The sequence below is a fragment of the Leiobunum rupestre genome, chromosome 10, assembly GCF_980474605.1.
Source record: "Leiobunum rupestre chromosome 10, qqLeiRupe1.1.hap1, whole genome shotgun sequence".
Classification (NCBI taxonomy): Eukaryota; Metazoa; Arthropoda; class Arachnida; order Opiliones; family Sclerosomatidae; genus Leiobunum; species Leiobunum rupestre.
In genome coordinates, this window is record NC_143393.1 from 52,382,423 (window position 1) to 52,401,024 (window position 18,602).

Sequence of the window (18,602 nt, forward strand, 5' to 3'; positions counted from 1 at the left end):
GTATTATCAGTGATACCAGAACACATACAACCAATACTGTTCACAGTTTTTTAACTTATCTAATTCCAAATATAAAAACACATGTTCCTAATGTTAGAAAGCTAATTTATTTTACGGATGGATGTGCTGGACAGTATAAAAACAAATACAACTTTTCTAATCTCTGTTGCCACAAACAAGATTTTGGTTTGGACGCTGAATGGCATTTTTTTGCCACATCTCATGGCAAGGGACCTTGTGACGGAATTGGCGGAACAGTGAAGCGTAAAACAGCAAGAGTCAGTCTTCAGCGACCAGTCACTGGACAGATTTTGACTCCAACAGATATGTTTAATTTCTGCCTATCAAACTTCGAAAATATCAAGTTCATCTATGTTAAAAACGAAGAAATTGAGCGACAAAAGGAACTTTTAAAAGAAAGGTTTTCTAAAGCCATAACAGTAAAAGGAACTCGAGGGTTTCATAAATTCGTTCCGAAATCGTTAAATGAAATCATGGTTTCTCCGTTATCTAATGACGATTCGCTAACCACAGTTAAGGTTTCGACTTTAGAATTGTCAGATACTCGAAATCAAGAGGCTGAAAACTTAAAAGTGGGAAATTTGGTAGCCAGCGTCTACAAAGGCCAACTTTACGTTGGATTAATTGAGGAAGTATCAGAAGAGTTTGGAGACTTCTTTGTAAACTTTTTGCGTCCCCCTGGTATTTCGGACAAATACACATGGCCCAGAAGGATCGATAGCAGTTGGGTGTCAAGTGAAAATGTTCTATGTGCAATTGAAATTCTTGTAGGTTTACCAAATTCGAAAGGCTATCAAATCAAAGAACACGATAAAAATAAAATTACCAAAGCCTTTTCCATGTATAAAGAAGTTTAAGCTGTTTTGTGTAAATAAAAAATTAATTGGTGTGTAAACTATAAAAATAAATGGTTTTGGTATTTCATTTTGTGTGTGGTGGGGTAAATTTCAAAAATTAATATCTCGAAAACTACAAATATTACTTTGAGATTTTGAGTGATTATTATGTATTCGATAGTGGGAATTTTAAAAATGCTAAAATCGTTTCCCTACGACTGAGGTGTCTGGGCAAGGTCAAAGGTCAAATTATTTAAAGGCCCAGATTTTAATGACATTTACGCAAATGACAACTCTGATTAAATATTCATATTAGGGTGCGCATTGTCTTTAAAATGAGGTATTACATGTGATTGTGCGATAATTATGTCATAAGATATACTAGAAAACATTTAGGGGGTCAAGGCGAACTTTTGAAAAAACGCGTATGCTGTATCTCGTAAACGGCTGAACCGATCGTTATGAAACTGTCAAAATCGTTTTCCTAGGCCCAAAAAACCCTGTATACAAAATTTGGGCAAAATCGAAAGGGGTCGGGTGTTCTGTGGCAGGCGTTTTGTCATGGAATGACCCAACAGGCAGAAGAAATACTAGGCCTTTAAAGTTGTTCCTAATTTTATCCTATTCACCACCAAAATGTCAATTAATCATAAAAAACCTTGTATACAAAATTTTGGCGAAATCGAAAGGGGTCGGGTGTTAAAATTAAAAAAAACTCGGTCGTTTTGTCATGGAATGACCCTGTTTTCCTTTAAGTTTTCTTCCCGCCGCGCAACGTGTTGTGCGGTTGGCCTACCACCAGGATATTTGCGTGGCGGGAAGTAAACTTACAGGAAAACAGGCAGAAGAAATACTAGGCCTTTAATTACGTAAATAAAATTAATTTGAAGACATGTAAAAATGTTTTAACATATTTTTAAATAAAATTTTATTACCTAAATAAAGTGGTTCCTAATTTTATCCTATTGATTTTATACGTAAGTAGCCTATTAATAATATTTAGCTTAATTTTGGTGGTTAATTTATCCATTTCCCCGAGCTCTATTGACCCGATGACGTTACGAATCGCTGTCAAATTCATAAGTGAAGTGGATCAGACAAGCTTGGATACGATACGGTAACTGTTCACACGACGCGATCTTAACGTTACGCAAGCGGCTGAGGGTACGTGTGAACACAGGCAAAGAGCTCTTTTTATCCCGAATGACTTATAGTCCGAAGTCCATCAAAAATGATTGTTCATTCTGGAAAAAGCTTCCAATAAGAATTTATAGCCCAAATTTCATGTAGCATCTCCCCTCAGACATTCGTTTTCACTTCCCAAAACACGTCATTAAGTAGCCCCACCCTCAAAATTCAAATAATTATGTGGCCCTTTAAAACGCGGAAGATAGCGACTAACACCTTTACGTAAAATATAATTATGAACTTAAGGTAGAGCTTATTTGTTCGCTTATGTAGGTATGAGAGTTTTCATTTGAACTGGCTGAACGCCGGCACTTTATCAGCGCCGAAACAGTCGCCGTAACTCTCGAACATGTAACATCTTTAATGGAAACATTTTTTTCACGGATATCTTCAACGCCATTCTTCGGCCTTTGCCCATTTTTCACGTGGTCCGACAAAAAGCTGGCGATAAACCTATTTTTTTTCTTCTATTTCTAAAACGCGTTCTATACAGGGAGATGGTGCTACCAACGGTCGTCCTGATCATTTCATTCTAGAGCTCGGGCAAGAATTGATCTATTTATATATAGAATGTCAGTCCCGTCTTCAGACCTTTTGGGGCCCTGGGCTAAATTATTTCTTAAGACCTTTACGATCCGCAACGGTCAGCCTTTGGATGTCCGTTGCCTAAATTCAACTACACAATAATCAAACCAAAACTTTTAATTTCAAAATTATAACATAGGCCTACTGAAAATAAGATTTTTACTGACGCTGTTAGGTTTTAGAAATTGTAGGTACCGTATGATACGCGATGTGGCGATGAGTCAAATTACTTTAGACGTAACTAAAAGATACATAATATTAAATGAGCATAAATAATATTTAACCTTATTCCTAGAGTAGGGGCTGTATGACTGGCCTTTCCGGGGCCCCAAAACTAGCTGGGGGCCCTGGGCTGTAGCCCATTTAGCCCATGCCTTAAGACGGCCCTGCCGTCAGTCATCATGAACCAGGGGGAATCAACTAGAGGTGGAGGAAATTTAAAAGGAGGCGTTCTTATTAAAACGCTACCTGAGAGCAAAAGTCAAGTAAGTCGAGATACGTGACTATTGAAATAAATTAAAAATAAGAATCTTTGAATGTTTTTAAATTAAGGTGACTCAGTACAAAATTTTCAATATATATTTTTCACTCTATTTTTATAAATTTTCATTATTAGATTATCATTGTTATTTTGCTAGATTTCGAACTTAAAACCGGTTTTCCCCAAATAGGGGTTTTCAGACTTAAACATAAACATTCTCTCTATAAATAGATCAACTCTTGGCTCGGGTAAACGGATAGATTAACCTTCAAAATTTCAATTAATCATATAAAATTCGATTAACTGTTTATTTATGGATATTATTTGCGACTAAAGTATATGATTTAATATGGAACAAGTAAGTTTTTATTCGGTTAATTTTCGGATATGGATATAAAATGGATATATATGGAAATTTCATATCCCTAAGTAATTGTTAGACAATTTCTCACTTTCTCCCTACATTCTGAACCTCTTTATTGAGTTTCGCCGTAAGATTATAATTATGTTTCACAAAAGTATTAAATGTTTACTGAGACTCTCAGTCTGAGAGTCAGTTCTAGAATTATCACAAACTTTTGTGTCATTCAGATCGTCATTTTCAGATATCTGAAGATAATCCTTTAGTCATATCAGTTTAATATTTTGCATTTCCCTCATCCAGCAATCTGATATTAAATTGTATCTGATGCATTATCTCAAATTACCGAACTGAACTGATCTTCTGTAATTATCCTCATCAGATTCAGTTAGCTGAACAGTTATCTGACTTATAAGTTTAATATGAAATCTTGTGTAAAGCATAAACAGGTATTTCGAAGGGAATTGTATCGCGGAAGCCTGAAAAATCGAAAACTGGAGGCGACTCAAATCTGCACACAGTTTGTCTGGCGGCTAAAATTAATTCAGATTAGTTTTGCGTTTAAAATATCTGGTTTGCGTTTCGAACAATATCTGATAATATCTGAATGTACATAGCTTATTTATCAGAATCTTTTGCTCGGTTCAGATAACGCAACTGTTATTTGAATATCGGTTGGAAGCACTATAACTAGCATATATGCAGTTTATTCCAGAAGGACATTTTTATCGAATATTTTAAAATGTAGAACAAGGGTGAGCAAGTTTCCCATTCTAAAAATCGACATTTTCAAGGTCGAGATCATTATTCTCTGGGTCAACATTGCCTTAATTATCGCATTTATTTTTATTCTAAGATAAAGAAAGTATATTTTCGAGATAAACATTTTGAAGGTCGTTATCAGGATTTTGAAAGTCAAGATCTCCATTTACCAAAGATTACGCATTTGAACACCCCTGATGTAGAATTGATTTTTTTTGCGGTGTAACAATAACCGAGGCAGGAATTGAATATACACATTTTGCAAATAATGTTTTAAATAATCAGCATTTTATGGTATTGAACTATGACCGCTAGGTGTTAGATAGAGGAAGTAGCTAGGCGTATAAGCCACTGGAAATCAGAGTAAATTAATAATAATTATAGTAATTTAATTAAGAAAGGCGATTACGTTTTACTTTTTGCTTAAGCGTTTTACAAGTTTCTTAATTAAAATAAATTAAGTCTTACGACAACCGTGTGGCGCTGCAGTCGATCCAGTCTAGAGTGATGATTACGTGGCTTAAGAGAAAATATCCGGACAGCGAGAATAGATTCACGCTGTACAAACGCCTCTTTCGGTTTTGGTAGTGAGTCAGGCTTGATTTTATGGGCCGAAAGCCAAGAAGCTAAAAGTTGAGGAAGGCTTTTTACAAACAAAACAAAAAAAACATCAAGGAAGGTTCCCAAAGTAATATAGACCGTTTTTCTGTGCCACCGTTTTGTGGTTACTTTAAAAGGCAGTTTACAAGGACAGGAAACATTGTTAGTTGAAATCCCCCTTCCGACATCCCAGCCAAAAAAAGGTCATAATTTTAGAAGCGTTATTCCCAGAACGATATAATTTTTGATTTTTTTTTAACCATCTAAAGGAACAACAAAGTCGACTATGTGTCAACGTTAGAGTTACCCTTTTTTCTGCTAAGAGGCATAAAACTAAATTTTCTAATTCCAATTATATTCTAATAATTAATAATTGATATTTGATATTTGATAAGGGATAATTGATAACTGATAATTGATAGTTGATAGTTGATAGTTGATAATTGATAGTTAATAATTGATAATTGATAATTGATAATTGATAATTGATAATTGATAATTGATAATTGATAATTGATAATTGGTAATTGATAGTTGATAGTTGATAGTTGATAGTTGATAATTGGCAATTGATAATTGATAATTGATAATTGATAGTTGATAGTTGATAGTTGATAATTGATAGTTGATAGTTGATAGTTGATAATTGATAGTTGAAAATTGATAATTGATAGTTGATAGTTGATAATTTAAAATTAATAATTGATTAAATGTCGAAATGCACTCTTAAGGAAAATATTAAATTATACAAGATAAGAACTACAGACTACTTTAATTAAGTAATACAAATATTTTTAATTAAATACAATGAAAATAAAATATTATTTTTACGTCGTTTTATCTTATATTGAATTCCACGTTATTGATATGAAATTATCCCATTTGAAAAGATAAGTCAATTATTTCAATTCTTTCCACCTTCTTAATATTTTAATTTGGTCATAATTAACATTATACGAAAAAGGTCAGTTACGGCTGTTACGCTACAGGGAAAAACCAAATAGTCAACCGGCGGTCATTTCACCACGACTAACAATTGTAAGAAGGGACAGATTTTGGAAAAGATAGTAAAGAGAGTAAACTAACCTGGATATGTCTGAATTTTTTGGCTTTCACACATTATTTACAAAAAAAACTGTATCAGTTTTAAGTAAATTTACAACATCCGTGCTGAAAAATGTTTCTTTTAGTTTTATAGTTTTGCTCTTCAGGCAATCTACAGTGGCCTTCATCATATGATCAGAAGACTTGTGGAACATTAATGTGCATGAAAATTTCTTTTAAAAGATAAGATTTTACTTACTAAAATGTATCACGCTTAATTCATCTAATTTAATTTTAAACATTGAATTATCTGAAGGCCACAGTATACGCTTATATTAAAGGTCGGTAAAAATGCCGACCCACACAGAAAAATTATAATTAATATGAAAGACCAATAAGAAACTGCTATTTCATTACACGTTGTCTGAAACGAGAAGTTTACTTAAGTAATTGAAAAAAGGCACCAAAAATAGGAAGTTCACTTAAAGAGCATATTCCTTAACGAGAAGTTTATTTAAATAATAAAAAACAGCTACCAAAAATAGGCAGTTCACTTAAAAGCAGATTCCTTAACGAGAAGTTTACTAAAATAATAAAAACAGCTACCAAAAATAGGCAGTTCACTTAAAGAGCAGATTCCTTAAAGAAAAGTTTATTTAAATGATTAAAAAGCAGCTATCAAAAATAGGCAGTTCACTTAAAGAGCAGATTCCTTAACTAGAAGTTTGTTAAAATAATAAAAAGCAGCTACCAAAAATAGGCAGTTCACTTAAAGAGCATATTCCTTAACGAGAAGTTTATTTAAATAATAAAAAACAACTACCAAAAATAGGCAGTTCACTTAAAGAGCAGATTCCTTAAAGATAAGTTTATTTAAATGATTTAAAAGCAGCTACCAAAAATAAGCAGTTCACTTAAAGAGCAGATTCCTTTACGAGAAGTTTACTAAAATAATAAAAAACAGCTACCAAAAATAGGCAGTTCACTTAAAGAGCAGATTCCTTAACTAGAAGTTTTTTAAAATAATAAAAAGCAGCTACCAAAAATAGGCAGTTCACTTAAATAGCAGATTCCTTTACGAGAAGTTTACTAAAATAATAAAAAACAGCTACCAAAAATAGACAGTTCACTTAAAGAGCATATTCCTTAAAGATAAGTTTATTTAAATGATTAAAAAGCAGTTACAAAAATAGGCAGTTCACTTAAAGAGCAGATTCCTTAACGAGAAGTTAATATAAATGATTAAAACGCAGCTACCAAAAATAGGCAGTTCATTTTAAGAGCAGATTCCTTAACGAGAAGTTTACTAAAATAATAAAAAACAGCTACCAAAAATAGGCAGTTCACTTAAAAGAGCAGATTCCTTAACGAGAAGTTTCTTTAAATGATTAAAAAGCAGTTACCAAAAATAGGCAGTTCACTTAAAATGCAGATTCCTTAAAGAGAAGTTTATTTAAATGATTAAAAAGCTGCTACCAAAAATAGGCAGTTCGTTTAAAGAGAGCAGATTCCTTAACGAGAAGTTTATTAAAATAATAAAAAGCAGCTACCAAAAATAGGCAGTTAACTTAAAGATCATATTCCTTAACGAGAAGTTTATTTAAATGATTAAAAAGCAGCTACCAAAAATAGGCAGTTCACTTAAAGAGCTGATTCCTTAACGAGAAGTTTATTTAAATGATTAAAAAGCAGCTACCAAAAATAGGCAGTTCACTTAAAGAGCAGATTCCTTAACGAGAAGTTTACTAAAATAATAAAAAACAGCCAGCAAAAATAGGCAGTTCACTTAAAGAGCAGATTCCTTAAAGATAAGTTTATTTAAATGATTAAAAAACAGCTACCAAAAATAGGCAGATCACTTAAAGAGCAGATTCCTTAAATACAAGTTTATTTAAATGATTAAAAAGCAGCTACCAAAAATAGGCAGTTCACTTAAAGAGCAGATTCCTTAACGAGAAGTTTATTTAAATAATAAAAAAAGCTACCAAAATAGGCAGTACACTTTAAGAGCAGAGTCCTTAAAGAGAAAATAGTTTAAATGATTAAAAAGCAGTACCAAAAATATGCAGTTCACTTAAAGAGCAGATTCCTTATTGAGAAGTTTACTAAAATAATAAAAAACAGCTACCAAAAATAGGCAGTTCACATAAAGAGCAGATTCCTTAAAGAGACGTTTATTTAAATGATTAAAAAGCAGCTACCAAAAATAGGCAGTACAATTAAAGAGCAGATTCCTTCACGAAGAGTTTATTTAAATAATAAAAAGCAGCTACCAAAAATAGGTAGTTCACTTAAAAGAGCAGATTCCTTAACGAGAAGTTTATTTAAATGATTAAAAAGCAGCTACCAAAAATAGGCAGTTCACTTAAAGAGCAGATTCCTTCACAAAGAGTTTATTTAAATAATAAAAAACAGCTACCAAAAATAGGCAGTTCACTTAAAGAGCAGATTCCTTAAGGAGAAGTTTATTTAAATGATTAAAAAGCAGTTACAAAAAATAGGCAGTTCACTTAAAGAGCAGATTCCTTAACGAGAAGTTAATTTTAATGATAAAAAAGCAGCTACCAAAAATAGGCAGTTCACTTAAAGAGCAGATTCCTTAACGATAAGTTTATTTAAATAATAAAAAACAGCTACCAAAAATAGGCAGTTCACTTAAAGAGCAGATTCCTTAAAGAGAAGTAAATTTAAATGATTAAAAAGCAGTTACAAAAAATAGGCAGTTCACTTAAAGAGCAGATTCCTTAACGATAAGTTTATTTAAATGATTAAAAAGCAACTACCAAAAATAGGCAGTTCACTTAAAGAGCAGATTCCTTAACGATAAGTTTACTAAAATAATAAAAAACAGCTACCAAAAATAGGCAGTTCACTTCAAGAGCAGATTCCTTAACGAGAAGTTTATTTTAATGATTAAAAAGCAGTACCAAAAATATGCAGTTCACTTAAAGAGCAGATTCCTTAAAGAGAAGTTTACTAAAATAATAAAAAACAGCTACCAAAAATAGGCAGTTCACTTAAAGAGACGTTTATTTAAATGATTAAAAAGCAGCTACCAAAAATAGGCAGTTCACTTAAAGAGCAGATTCCTTCACGAAGAGTTTATTTAAATAATAAAAAGCAGCTACCAAAAATAGGTAGTTCACTTAAATGAGCAGATTCCTTAACGAGAAGTTTATTTAAATGATTAAAAAGCAGCTACCAAAAAAAGGCAGTTCACTTAAAGAGCAGATTCCTAAACGAGATGTTTACTAAAATAATAAAAAACAGCTACCAAAATAGGCAGTTCACTTAAAGAGCAGATTCCTTAAGGAGAAGTTTATTTAAATGATTAAAAAGCAGTTACAAACAATAGGCAGTTCACTTAAAGAGCAGATTCCTTAACGAGAAGTTAATTTAAATGATAAAAAAGCAGCTACCAAAAATAGGCAGTTCACTTAAAGAGCAGATTCCTTAACGATAAGTTTATTTAAATAATAAAAAACAGCTACCAAAAATAGGCAGTTCACTTAAAGAGCAGATTCCTTAAAGAGAAGTAAATTTAAATGATTAAAAAGCAGTTACAAAAAATAGGCAGTTCACTTAAAGAGCAGTTTCCTTAACGAGAAGTTTATTTAAATGATTAAAAAGCAACTACCAAAAATAGGCAGTTCACTTAAAGAGCAGATTCCTTAACGAGAAGTTTATTTAATGATTAAAAAGCAGCTACCAAAAATAGGCAGTTCACTTAAAGAGCAGATTCCTTCACAAAGAGTTTATTTAAATAATAAAAAACAGCTACCAAAAATAGGCAGTTAACTTAAAGAGCAGATTCCTTAAGGAGAAGTTTATTTAAATGATTAAAAAGCAGTTACAAACAATAGGCAGTTCACTTAAAGAGCAGATTCCTTAACGAGAAGTTAATTTAAATGATAAAAAAGCAGCTACCAAAAATAGGCCGTTCACTTAAAGAGCAGATTCCTTAACGATAAGTTTATTTAAATAATAAAAAACAGCTACCAAAAATAGGCAGTTCACTTAAAGAGCAGATTCCTTAAAGAGAAGTTTATTTAAATGATTAAAAAGCAGTTACAAAAAATAGGCAGTACACTTAAAGAGCAGATTCCTTAACGATAAGTTTACTAAAATAATAAAAAACAGCTACCAAAAATAGGCAGTTCACTTCAAGAGCAGATTCCTTAACGAGAAGTTTATTTAAATGATAAAAAAGCAGCTACCAAAAATAGGCAGTTCACTTAAAGAGCAGATTCCTTAACGAGAAGTTTATTTAATGATTAAAAAACAGCTACCAAAAATAGGCAGTTCACTTAAAGGGCATATTCCTTAACGAGAAGTTTATTTAAATAATAAAAAACAGCTACCAAAATAGGCAGTTCACTTAAAGAGCAGATTCCTTGAAGAGAAGTTTATTTAAATGATTAAAAAGCAGTTACAAAAAAGGCAGTTCACTTAAAGAGCAGATTCCTTAACGAGAAATTTGTTTAAATGATTAAAAAGCAGCTACCAAAAATAGGCAGTTCACTTAAAGAGAAGATTCCTTCACGAAGAGTTTATTTAAATAATAAAAAGCAGCTACCAAAAATAGGCAGATCACTTAAAAAGCAGATTCCTTAAATATAAGTTTATTTAAATGATTAAAAAGCAGCTACCAAAAATAGGCAGTTCACTTAAAGAGCAGATTCCTTAAAGAGAAGTTTATTTAAATAATAAAAAACAGCTACCAAAAATAGGCAGTTCACTTAAAGAGCAGATTCCTCAAAGATAAGTTTATTTAAATGATTAAAAAGCAGCTACCAAAAATAGGCAGTTCACTTAAAGGGCATATTCCTTAACGAGAAGTTTATTTAAATAATAAAAAACAGCTACCTAAATAGGCAGTTCACTTAAAGAGCAGATTCCTTAAAGAGAAGTTTATTTAAATGATTAAAAAGCAGTTACAAAAATAGGCAGTTCACTTAAAGAGCAGATTCCTTGACGAGAAGTTTGTTAAAATAATAAAAAGCAGCTACCAAAAATAGGCAGTTCATTTAAAGAGCATATTCCTTAACGAGAAGTTTATTTAAATAATAAAAAACAGCTACCAAAATTGAGCAGTTCACTTAAAGAGCACATTCCTTAAAGATAAGTTTATTTAAATGATTAAAAAATAGATACCAAAAATAGGCAGTTCACTTAAAGAGCAGATTCCTTAACGAGAGGTTTACTAAAATAATAAAAAGCAGCTACCAAAAATAGGCAGTTCATTTAAAGAGAATATTCCTTAACGAGAAGTTTATTTAAATAATAAAAAACAGCTACCAAAATAGGCAGTTCACTTAAAGAGCAGATTCCTCAAAAATAAGTTTATTTAAATGATTAAAAACCAGCAACCAAAAACAGGCAGTTCACTTAAAGAGCAGATTCCTTAACGAGAAGTTTGTTAAAATAATAAAAAGCAACTACCAAAAATAGGCAGTTCACTTAAAGAGCATATTCCTTAACGAGAAGTTTATTTATATAATTAAAAACAGCTACCAAAAATAGGCAGTTCACGTAAAGAGCAGATTCCTCAAAGATAAGTTTATTTAAATGATTAAAAAGCAGCTACTAAAAATAGGCAGTTCACTTAAAGGGCATATTCCTTAACGAGAAGTTTATTTAAATAATAAAAAACAGCTACCAAAATAGGCAGTTCACTTAAAGAGCAGATTCCTTGACGAGAAGTTTGTTAAAATAATAAAAAGCAGCTACCAAAAATAGGCAGTTCATTTAAAGAGCATATTCCTTAACGAGAAGTTTATTTAAATAATAAAAAACAGCTACCAAAATTGGGCGGTTCACTTAAAGAGCACATTCCTTAAAGATAAGTTTATTTAAATGATTAAAAAATAGATACCAAAAATAGGCAGTTCACTTAAAGAGCAGATTCTTTAACGAGAAGTTTACTAAAATAATAAAAAACAGCTACCAAAAATAGGCAGTTCACTTAAAAGCAGATTCCTTAACGAGAAGTTTACTAAAATAATAAAAACAGCTACCAAAAATAGGCAGTTCACTTAAAGAGCAGATTCCTTGAAGATAAGTTTATTTAAATGATTAAAAAGCAGCTATCAAAAATAGGCAGTTCACTTAAAGAGCAGATTCCTTAACTAGAAGTTTATTTAAATAATAAAAAACAACTACCAAAAATAGGCAGTTCACTTAAAAGCAGATTCCTTAACGAGAAGTTTACTAAAATAATAAAAACAGCTACCAAAAATAGGCAGTTCACTTAAAGAGCAGATTCCTTAAAGAAAAGTTTATTTAAATGATTAAAAAGCAGCTATCAAAAATAGGCAGTTCACTTAAAGAGCAGATTCCTTAACTAGAAGTTTGTTAAAATAATAAAAAGCAGCTACCAAAAATAGGCAGTTCACTTAAAGAGCATATTCCTTAACGAGAAGTTTATTTAAATAATAAAAAACAACTACCAAAAATAGGCAGTTCACTTAAAGAGCAGATTCCTTAAAGATAAGTTTATTTAAATGATTTAAAAGCAGCTACCAAAAATAAGCAGTTCACTTAAAGAGCAGATTCCTTTACGAGAAGTTTACTAAAATAATAAAAAACAGCTACCAAAAATAGGCAGTTCACTTAAAGAGCAGATTCCTTAACTAGAAGTTTTTTAAAATAATAAAAAGCAGCTACCAAAAATAGGCAGTTCACTTAAATAGCAGATTCCTTTACGAGAAGTTTACTAAAATAATAAAAAACAGCTACCAAAAATAGACAGTTCACTTAAAGAGCATATTCCTTAAAGATAAGTTTATTTAAATGATTAAAAAGCAGTTACAAAAATAGGCAGTTCACTTAAAGAGCAGATTCCTTAACGAGAAGTTAATATAAATGATTAAAACGCAGCTACCAAAAATAGGCAGTTCATTTTAAGAGCAGATTCCTTAACGAGAAGTTTACTAAAATAATAAAAAACAGCTACCAAAAATAGGCAGTTCACTTAAAAGAGCAGATTCCTTAACGAGAAGTTTCTTTAAATGATTAAAAAGCAGTTACCAAAAATAGGCAGTTCACTTAAAATGCAGATTCCTTAAAGAGCAGTTTATTTAAATGATTAAAAAGCTGCTACCAAAAATAGGCAGTTCGTTTAAAGAGAGCAGATTCCTTAACGAGAAGTTTATTAAAATAATAAAAAGCAGCTACCAAAAATAGGCAGTTAACTTAAAGATCATATTCCTTAACGAGAAGTTTATTTAAATGATTAAAAAGCAGCTACCAAAAATAGGCAGTTCACTTAAAGAGCTGATTCCTTAACGAGAAGTTTATTTAAATGATTAAAAAGCAGCTACCAAAAATAGGCAGTTCACTTAAAGAGCAGATTCCTTAACGAGAAGTTTACTAAAATAATAAAAAACAGCCAGCAAAAATAGGCAGTTCACTTAAAGAGCAGATTCCTTAAAGATAAGTTTATTTAAATGATTAAAAAACAGCTACCAAAAATAGGCAGATCACTTAAAGAGCAGATTCCTTAAATACAAGTTTATTTAAATGATTAAAAAGCAGCTACCAAAAATAGGCAGTTCACTTAAAGAGCAGATTCCTTAACGAGAAGTTTATTTAAATAATAAAAAAAGCTACCAAAATAGGCAGTACACTTTAAGAGCAGAGTCCTTAAAGAGAAAATAGTTTAAATGATTAAAAAGCAGTACCAAAAATATGCAGTTCACTTAAAGAGCAGATTCCTTATTGAGAAGTTTACTAAAATAATAAAAAACAGCTACCAAAAATAGGCAGTTCACATAAAGAGCAGATTCCTTAAAGAGACGTTTATTTAAATGATTAAAAAGCAGCTACCAAAAATAGGCAGTACAATTAAAGAGCAGATTCCTTCACGAAGAGTTTATTTAAATAATAAAAAGCAGCTACCAAAAATAGGTAGTTCACTTAAAAGAGCAGATTCCTTAACGAGAAGTTTATTTAAATGATTAAAAAGCAGCTACCAAAAATAGGCAGTTCACTTAAAGAGCAGATTCCTTCACAAAGAGTTTATTTAAATAATAAAAAACAGCTACCAAAAATAGGCAGTTCACTTAAAGAGCAGATTCCTTAAGGAGAAGTTTATTTAAATGATTAAAAAGCAGTTACAAAAAATAGGCAGTTCACTTAAAGAGCAGATTCCTTAACGAGAAGTTAATTTTAATGATAAAAAAGCAGCTACCAAAAATAGGCAGTTCACTTAAAGAGCAGATTCCTTAACGATAAGTTTATTTAAATAATAAAAAACAGCTACCAAAAATAGGCAGATCACTTAAAGAGCAGATTCCTTAAAGAGAAGTAAATTTAAATGATTAAAAAGCAGTTACAAAAAATAGGCAGTTCACTTAAAGAGCAGATTCCTTAACGATAAGTTTATTTAAATGATTAAAAAGCAACTACCAAAAATAGGCAGTTCACTTAAAGAGCAGATTCCTTAACGATAAGTTTACTAAAATAATAAAAAACAGCTACCAAAAATAGGCAGTTCACTTCAAGAGCAGATTCCTTAACGAGAAGTTTATTTTAATGATTAAAAAGCAGTACCAAAAATATGCAGTTCACTTAAAGAGCAGATTCCTTAAAGAGAAGTTTACTAAAATAATAAAAAACAGCTACCAAAAATAGGCAGTTCACTTAAAGAGACGTTTATTTAAATGATTAAAAAGCAGCTACCAAAAATAGGCAGTTCACTTAAAGGGCATATTCCTTAACGAGAAGTTTATTTAAATAATAAAAAACAGCTACCTAAATAGGCAGTTCACTTAAAGAGCAGATTCCTTAAAGAGAAGTTTATTTAAATGATTAAAAAGCAGTTACAAAAATAGGCAGTTCACTTAAAGAGCAGATTCCTTGACGAGAAGTTTGTTAAAATAATAAAAAGCAGCTACCAAAAATAGGCAGTTCATTTAAAGAGCATATTCCTTAACGAGAAGTTTATTTAAATAATAAAAAACAGCTACCAAAATTGAGCAGTTCACTTAAAGAGCACATTCCTTAAAGATAAGTTTATTTAAATGATTAAAAAATAGATACCAAAAATAGGCAGTTCACTTAAAGAGCAGATTCCTTAACGAGAGGTTTACTAAAATAATAAAAAGCAGCTACCAAAAATAGGCAGTTCATTTAAAGAGAATATTCCTTAACGAGAAGTTTATTTAAATAATAAAAAACAGCTACCAAAATAGGCAGTTCACTTAAAGAGCAGATTCCTCAAAAATAAGTTTATTTAAATGATTAAAAACCAGCAACCAAAAACAGGCAGTTCACTTAAAGAGCAGATTCCTTAACGAGAAGTTTGTTAAAATAATAAAAAGCAACTACCAAAAATAGGCAGTTCACTTAAAGAGCATATTCCTTAACGAGAAGTTTATTTATATAATTAAAAACAGCTACCAAAAATAGGCAGTTCACGTAAAGAGCAGATTCCTCAAAGATAAGTTTATTTAAATGATTAAAAAGCAGCTACTAAAAATAGGCAGTTCACTTAAAGGGCATATTCCTTAACGAGAAGTTTATTTAAATAATAAAAAACAGCTACCAAAATAGGCAGTTCACTTAAAGAGCAGATTCCTTGACGAGAAGTTTGTTAAAATAATAAAAAGCAGCTACCAAAAATAGGCAGTTCATTTAAAGAGCATATTCCTTAACGAGAAGTTTATTTAAATAATAAAAAACAGCTACCAAAATTGGGCGGTTCACTTAAAGAGCACATTCCTTAAAGATAAGTTTATTTAAATGATTAAAAAATAGATACCAAAAATAGGCAGTTCACTTAAAGAGCAGATTCTTTAACGAGAAGTTTACTAAAATAATAAAAAACAGCTACCAAAAATAGGCAGTTCACTTAAAAGCAGATTCCTTAACGAGAAGTTTACTAAAATAATAAAAACAGCTACCAAAAATAGGCAGTTCACTTAAAGAGCAGATTCCTTGAAGATAAGTTTATTTAAATGATTAAAAAGCAGCTATCAAAAATAGGCAGTTCACTTAAAGAGCAGATTCCTTAACTAGAAGTTTATTTAAATAATAAAAAACAACTACCAAAAATAGGCAGTTCACTTAAAAGCAGATTCCTTAACGAGAAGTTTACTAAAATAATAAAAACAGCTACCAAAAATAGGCAGTTCACTTAAAGAGCAGATTCCTTAAAGAAAAGTTTATTTAAATGATTAAAAAGCAGCTATCAAAAATAGGCAGTTCACTTAAAGAGCAGATTCCTTAACTAGAAGTTTGTTAAAATAATAAAAAGCAGCTACCAAAAATAGGCAGTTCACTTAAAGAGCATATTCCTTAACGAGAAGTTTATTTAAATAATAAAAAACAACTACCAAAAATAGGCAGTTCACTTAAAGAGCAGATTCCTTAAAGATAAGTTTATTTAAATGATTTAAAAGCAGCTACCAAAAATAAGCAGTTCACTTAAAGAGCAGATTCCTTTACGAGAAGTTTACTAAAATAATAAAAAACAGCTACCAAAAATAGGCAGTTCACTTAAAGAGCAGATTCCTTAACTAGAAGTTTTTTAAAATAATAAAAAGCAGCTACCAAAAATAGGCAGTTCACTTAAATAGCAGATTCCTTTACGAGAAGTTTACTAAAATAATAAAAAACAGCTACCAAAAATAGACAGTTCACTTAAAGAGCATATTCCTTAAAGATAAGTTTATTTAAATGATTAAAAAGCAGTTACAAAAATAGGCAGTTCACTTAAAGAGCAGATTCCTTAACGAGAAGTTAATATAAATGATTAAAACGCAGCTACCAAAAATAGGCAGTTCATTTTAAGAGCAGATTCCTTAACGAGAAGTTTACTAAAATAATAAAAAACAGCTACCAAAAATAGGCAGTTCACTTAAAAGAGCAGATTCCTTAACGAGAAGTTTCTTTAAATGATTAAAAAGCAGTTACCAAAAATAGGCAGTTCACTTAAAATGCAGATTCCTTAAAGAGAAGTTTATTTAAATGATTAAAAAGCTGCTACCAAAAATAGGCAGTTCGTTTAAAGAGAGCAGATTCCTTAACGAGAAGTTTATTAAAATAATAAAAAGCAGCTACCAAAAATAGGCAGTTAACTTAAAGATCATATTCCTTAACGAGAAGTTTATTTAAATGATTAAAAAGCAGCTACCAAAAATAGGCAGTTCACTTAAAGAGCTGATTCCTTAACGAGAAGTTTATTTAAATGATTAAAAAGCAGCTACCAAAAATAGGCAGTTCACTTAAAGAGCAGATTCCTTAACGAGAAGTTTACTAAAATAATAAAAAACAGCCAGCAAAAATAGGCAGTTCACTTAAAGAGCAGATTCCTTAAAGATAAGTTTATTTAAATGATTAAAAAACAGCTACCAAAAATAGGCAGATCACTTAAAGAGCAGATTCCTTAAATACAAGTTTATTTAAATGATTAAAAAGCAGCTACCAAAAATAGGCAGTTCACTTAAAGAGCAGATTCCTTAACGAGAAGTTTATTTAAATAATAAAAAAAGCTACCAAAATAGGCAGTACACTTTAAGAGCAGAGTCCTTAAAGAGAAAATAGTTTAAATGATTAAAAAGCAGTACCAAAAATATGCAGTTCACTTAAAGAGCAGATTCCTTATTGAGAAGTTTACTAAAATAATAAAAAAACAGCTACCAAAAATAGGCAGTTCACATAAAGAGCAGATTCCTTAAAGAGACGTTTATTTAAATGATTAAAAAGCAGCTACCAAAAATAGGCAGTACAATTAAAGAGCAGATTCCTTCACGAAGAGTTTATTTAAATAATAAAAAGCAGCTACCAAAAATAGGTAGTTCACTTAAAAGAGCAGATTCCTTAACGAGAAGTTTATTTAAATGATTAAAAAGCAGCTACCAAAAATAGGCAGTTCACTTAAAGAGCAGATTCCTTCACAAAGAGTTTATTTAAATAATAAAAAACAGCTACCAAAAATAGGCAGTTCACTTAAAGAGCAGATTCCTTAAGGAGAAGTTTATTTAAATGATTAAAAAGCAGTTACAAAAAATAGGCAGTTCACTTAAAGAGCAGATTCCTTAACGAGAAGTTAATTTTAATGATAAAAAAGCAGCTACCAAAAATAGGCAGTTCACTTAAAGAGCAGATTCCTTAACGATAAGTTTATTTAAATAATAAAAAACAGCTACCAAAAATAGGCAGTTCACTTAAAGAGCAGATTCCTTAAAGAGAAGTAAATTTAAATGATTAAAAAGCAGTTACAAAAAATAGGCAGTTCACTTAAAGAGCAGATTCCTTAACGATAAGTTTATTTAAATGATTAAAAAGCAACTACCAAAAATAGGCAGTTCACTTAAAGAGCAGATTCCTTAACGATAAGTTTACTAAAATAATAAAAAACAGCTACCAAAAATAGGCAGTTCACTTCAAGAGCAGATTCCTTAACGAGAAGTTTATTTTAATGATTAAAAAGCAGTACCAAAAATATGCAGTTCACTTAAAGAGCAGATTCCTTAAAGAGAAGTTTACTAAAATAATAAAAAACAGCTACCAAAAATAGGCAGTTCACTTAAAGAGACGTTTATTTAAATGATTAAAAAGCAGCTACCAAAAATAGGCAGTTCACTTAAAGGGCATATTCCTTAACGAGAAGTTTATTTAAATAATAAAAAACAGCTACATAAATAGGCAGTTCACTTAAAGAGCAGATTCCTTAAAGAGAAGTTTATTTAAATGATTAAAAAGCAGTTACAAAAATAGG